General features: G+C 37.1%; 1 pseudogene; it reads left to right on the top strand.

Annotated features, from left to right (window-relative positions):
• Positions 1 to 785: 785 nt before the first annotated feature.
• Positions 786 to 4,918, top strand: LOC115791043 (extracellular calcium-sensing receptor-like; annotated as a pseudogene).
• The last annotated feature ends 782 nt before the right edge of the window (positions 4,919 to 5,700 follow it).

Here is a 5,700-nt window from a genome sequence, read left to right on the forward strand (position 1 = left end):
GCAGGTTTTAGATGTGTCCCTGATCCAACACACTTGAATCAAATGGCTGAATTACCTCCTCAGTATGCAGTCAAGTTCTCCAGAGTCCTGCTAATGACTTCTATATTTGACTCAGGTGTGTTGAAGCAGAGACACATCTAAAACCTGCAGGACATCGGCCTCGAGGCCTGGAGTTGAATACCCTTGCCTTAGAATATAAAGTGTCTTGAGGCAACTGTTGCTTTGATTTGGTGATGTGTAAAGAAAACTGAATAGAAATGAACTGAATTGAATGTATTCAAACTTTTAAACTGAAATTACAAAGCTGGAAGAAAATGTACTTTTCCCAACAAGGAAAATGGGAACCGATACTTTAACACATGCACACTGAAGTCCAAAGAGTGTGGCATTCAGAATATCGAAAATTTAAAGTCAGAGTCAGTGAGATTTAGACTCAATTTTTTCACCTTGTGCATTGGTTGAATTAAAAAAAATATTTATTCTTCATATATATGGGTTTAAAGATTTAAAACAGGAAATTAACAAAACATAAAATACTGAGTTCTTGTTGATAACCAATTCAAGCAGAATAAAATGGTTGGATGCCCTGCTTCTACTTTTTCCCTGATGGGGGGTGTGCAAGAATAAGCACCACAACATGTCAATAAAAGGAATGGCAAAGCAATTAAACCTAATGAGTAGGCTCAGAAAATCAGAAAGTTGTCATGTGGTCATTGTTACAAACCAATTTCCTCTTGCTCATTTTGCTGTATTCCTACTTTTCTTCTGCAGTATTCGCTTTATTGTTTCCCTCCTCTTGTCAGTTACAGGGACAATTTTATCTAAATGGGATGCACAAGAGTGGAGATGTCATTCTGGGTGGACTGTTTCCAGTCCATCTTTTTTCAGCTGTTCCTGATCTGTCCTTTACCTCAGAGCCACAACACCTACATGCCAAGGGTGAGTATATAAAAGGGAAAAGGCAGAAAAAACGGGGTCAAATCAATGCCAATATAAATATGTATTTTATATAATAAAATAATTACAGTTGCTGCATTAATACCATTTCAAAAATGCATTATCTTGAATAAAACATCTTCTTGGTTATTGTTGCATCTAAATATTTCTTTAATTGTTGTTCAGGTTACTTAGTTGTTTGTATCACTATTAACTTTGCAACATTTCCAAGTATCTTGTTGTATTTTTAAAATTAAGCACTTTTTTTTTAGTTTTTATGTTCTAGGATTTAAGCTCGCTCAAACCATGGCCTTTGCTATTAATGAGATCAATAGAAACTCCAACCTACTGCCTAATGTGACTCTGGGATACACTGTATATGATAACTGTGTCAACATCGGAATTGGATTCCGTGCAGCATTGTCATTAGCAAGTGGTCAAGAGGAACAAATTATATTAGATAATACATGTGTCGGAAATCCTCCAATCATAGGAATTGTGGGTGATTCTTCCTCTACATCTTCTATTGCTATCTCTAACATCTTAGGTTTGTACAGAGTACCTATGGTAAGTTTTCTGCATAATCATGTAATAGTCTGCCTGTATTATTTAATTGCAAATATAGTGTAAAAAAACACTACAGTCAATCTGAAAAGGTTAAAACAGAGAGCAAAGGCTTTGAATATTCATACAATATTCAGTCAGTATTTTTCACAGGTGAGTTACTTTGCCACATGTTCCTGCCTGAGTGACCATCGAAAGTATCCATCCTTCTTTAGGACGATCCCAAGTGATGCTTTCCAGGTGAAAATATAGCAGCAAAATTAAAATGGAAAAGCTCAAGTGTTTTATGAGGAAGAAATCACAGTTTTACAGCTAGATTTTTAATTTGAAAATATTAACAGATATAATATTGTGAGTTTTTATGCTCTATTTAATTGCTGTGTGGTCTCAGAGAACAAAGCTAAATTACAATGATAGTGATGTGGTGTGCTGTAAAAGCTGATGAACAGATAATTCAATGAAGGATTTTTCGAGTCTATACCCTTACCCATTAATCTGTGTTCACTTAGGTACGTGCTATGATTCAGATTCTGAAACATTTTGGCTGGACTTGGGCAGGTCTGCTCATCAGTGATGATGATTATGGACTTCATGCAGCCAGATCCTTCCAATCTGAGCTGAATCTGTCTGGCGAAGGCTGCCTGGCTTACTTTGAGGTTTTGCCCTCGGAAAAAAACGCAGATGAATTCAGGAGGATTGTGGAAGTGATGAGAAAATCCACAGCTCGAGTTGTTATTGTTTTTGCATATGAGAGTCACATGATAAATCTTATGGAAGAGGTTTGGCTTTAAAACAAATTGATTATTACTGTTTATAAAGATCTGGATCACTATATTGTGTAAAACATGGTTTTTGGCTAGTTGCTAGTTACAATAGCATGTAAAACTTGCATTATGTACTTGGTTGAATGAGTTCATAGAATTAACTGGAGAGATGAGCAACTAATTTAATGGCATGACAACAGCACTAAAGTAGTTGACACTTGCACTATCAATTTATTATTTTAGTACAATACAATCCACAGGTAGTGCGGCAGAATGTAACAGGTCTGCAGTGGATAGCCAGTGAAGCCTGGACAGCAGCTGCTGTGGTGCAAACACCTCAGCTTATGCCATACCTGGGTGGTACACTGGGCATCGCCATTCGTCAAGGAGAAATACCAGGGCTCAGGGAATTCCTGTTACAAATACGTCCAATCTTACATCTCAACAGTAGCTATGGAAATAGCATGGTGAGAGTTTAACATCAAATGAAGTTACTTACAAGAATATACACCGGTTGCTGTGGTAGTTACAAGTATTTATTTCAATGTTTCTAACAACACTTTTCAATATATTTCAGGTAAATCCGTTTTGGGAATTCACATTTCAGTGCAGATTTGCACCAGCTCCAGCAGGCTGGGTGGAAGGTGGAGGTGCACTGTGTAACTGGACAGGAAGATCTAAAAATGTGGACAGTGAGTACTTGGACATTTCCAACCTCCGGCCTGAGTACAATGTGTACAAAGCTGTGTATGCTCTGGCATATTCCCTTGATGACATGCTGCATTGCAAGCCAGGAAGAGGGCCTTTCAGTGGGAACAGCTGTGCCACTTTGCAAAAGCTGGAGCCATGGCAGGTGTGTTATCAGTTTGCACTCCATCTACAGCTGATTTTTTTTACTCTATTCTTTAAGGACAAAATTTAGCCTGTAGGATTAAATAGAATGCCATAATATTAACTATGAAAAAGATGGCATGAGCTCAAAGCAGTTTTTGTATTCAAGCACAAAAGAAGTGGTTAATGTAAGATCAGACGGATCATTAAACTGTATATGTATTGAGTATTATTAGTGATGTACCTTGTTTAAATTTAATGATTTTTTTATAGTCAGGGATAATACATGTAATATTTTATTTGACTATAGAATAACTACTGTTTGCATTATAAAAAGTAATAGTAATTGCAATAAGTGTAATTTGTTTTATATGCATCCCTTCTGAACAGCTTGTTTATTACTTGGAAAGGGTGAACTTCACCACTCCATTGGGTGATCAAGTATCATTTGATGAGAATGGTGATGCATTGCCAATTTATGATGTGATGAACTGGTTGTGGCTCCCTGATGGAAGCACTAAAGTTCAGCATGTGGGTGAGGTTAAGAGGTCAGCTTTCAAGGTGAAGAACTCATACTTGATGAAAACAAAATCTTCTGGAACTTTGAATCCAAAAAGGTTATATATGGTTTTTCAGACTTTTAATTTTTGTACCATATACAATATATGTCATTGTAGCAGGTAATATGTAGTTTTGTCCTATAGGCACCTCGATCAGTATGCAGTGAGAGCTGTCCTCCTGGTACCCGCATGGTTAGAAAGAAGGGGGAACCTGAATGCTGTTTTGACTGCATTCCTTGTTCTGAGGGGAAAATCACTAATAAAAGCAGTAGGTGTTTATCTTTCAGCATGCCATATTTAATTTCATTTATATTAAATATAGTATGCATTTCATCATCTTCCCTTTTGTCAGATTTCTTGGAGTGCACCAGTTGTCCAGAGGATTTTTGGTCAAACCCCCAGCGTGACCAATGTGTTCCAAAGAAGACAGAGTTCCTCTCCTACCATGATCCTCTGGGTATTTGTTTGACGGCAACCTCATTGCTGGGAACATTTATATGTTCTGTTGTTCTTGGGATCTTTATCTACCATCGCAGTACACCTATAGTGCGTGCAAACAATTCAGAACTTAGTTTCCAGCTATTGCTCTCACTTAAGTTGTGTTTCCTGTGTTCACTGCTGTTCATCGGACGACCCCGCCTGTGGACATGCCAACTCAGGCATGCGGCATTTGGGATCAGCTTTGTGCTTTGTGTCTCATGCATCCTGGTAAAAACCATGGTTGTTCTGGCTGTGTTCAAGGCCTCCAAGCCAGGAGGGGGAGCCAGTCTGAAGTGGTTTGGTGCTATGCAGCAGAGAGGAACAGTTCTGGTTCTTACATCTGTTCAGGCAGCCATCTGCACTACCTGGCTTGTCTCATCCTCTCCAGTTCCACATAAAAACACCCAATATCACAATGATAAGATAGTTTATGAGTGTGCAGTTAGGTCCACTGTTGGTTTTGCAGTCTTATTGGGCTATATTGGTGTGCTGGCTTTCCTCAGTTTTCTAATTGCATTCCTGGCAAGGAATCTTCCTGATAGTTTTAATGAGGCCAAGCTCATCACATTCAGCATGCTGATCTTCTGTGCAGTGTGGGTGGCCTTTGTTCCTGTTTATATAAGCTCACCAGGAAACTATGCAGATGCAGTAGAAGTATTTGCTATCCTGGCCTCAAGTTTTGGACTCTTGATCACACTGTTTGGACCCAAATGTTACATAATCTTGCTGAGACCAGAGCTGAACACAAAAAAAGTTATAATGGGTCGCGTCACTGAATCATGAAAACATTTACAGCAGAAAACTACATGCAGAAAAATATATAAATATAAATAATAAATGTCAAATGAATTGACATTTTAAATATTGGAAAAAAATATTCCCCACTGGTGTCCTGGGATGAGAACATATAAACTCAGATATTTATTCTGCATTTGTGTATTTTTTTTCAAGATGCAGTTAAAATATGAAGCACATACTTTTCAAATATTTGTATTGACTCTGTAACACTTTGTGAAATTTTACTTTATATATGATTTAATTATAAAGCCACATTGTCTAAATAAATTAACCATTAAATATGGATTGATCCAGTACTCTTAATGCATATCCATGTATCTTTGGCCTTTCTGTAACTGATGTGTACTGAGAAACATAGTGGCCAGTGTTTATAATGCTTCCACATTCCATAACCAAGAACACTTTTAAAACTATCAAAATAGTACAAAAAATGGATGATACACTTTTTAAAGAAGCTTTGAGCATATTTTTTTCAATATAAATTAATTCTAAGCAAGATTGTTAAAAGAATAAGTATAGAACCAATACAAACACTGCATGTGATCATAAATGAGCCTGAAATACAGTTTTATTATTGTTGAGCGACTTTTTTAGATCATTAGCGAGGGGGACATTGTGGTTTCAGAAATAGGCATGTAGATATATCACGTTTTCTTTCTTTCTTTCTTTCTTTCTTTCTTTCTTTCTTTCTTTCTTTCTTTCTTTCTTTCTTTCTTTCTTTCTTTCAATAATGGTGGGAAACAAAGCAACACGCACAGAATGAAGAC

This window comes from Archocentrus centrarchus, chromosome 13, assembly GCF_007364275.1.
Source record: "Archocentrus centrarchus isolate MPI-CPG fArcCen1 chromosome 13, fArcCen1, whole genome shotgun sequence".
In the NCBI taxonomy this organism is placed as follows: Eukaryota; Metazoa; Chordata; class Actinopteri; order Cichliformes; family Cichlidae; genus Archocentrus; species Archocentrus centrarchus.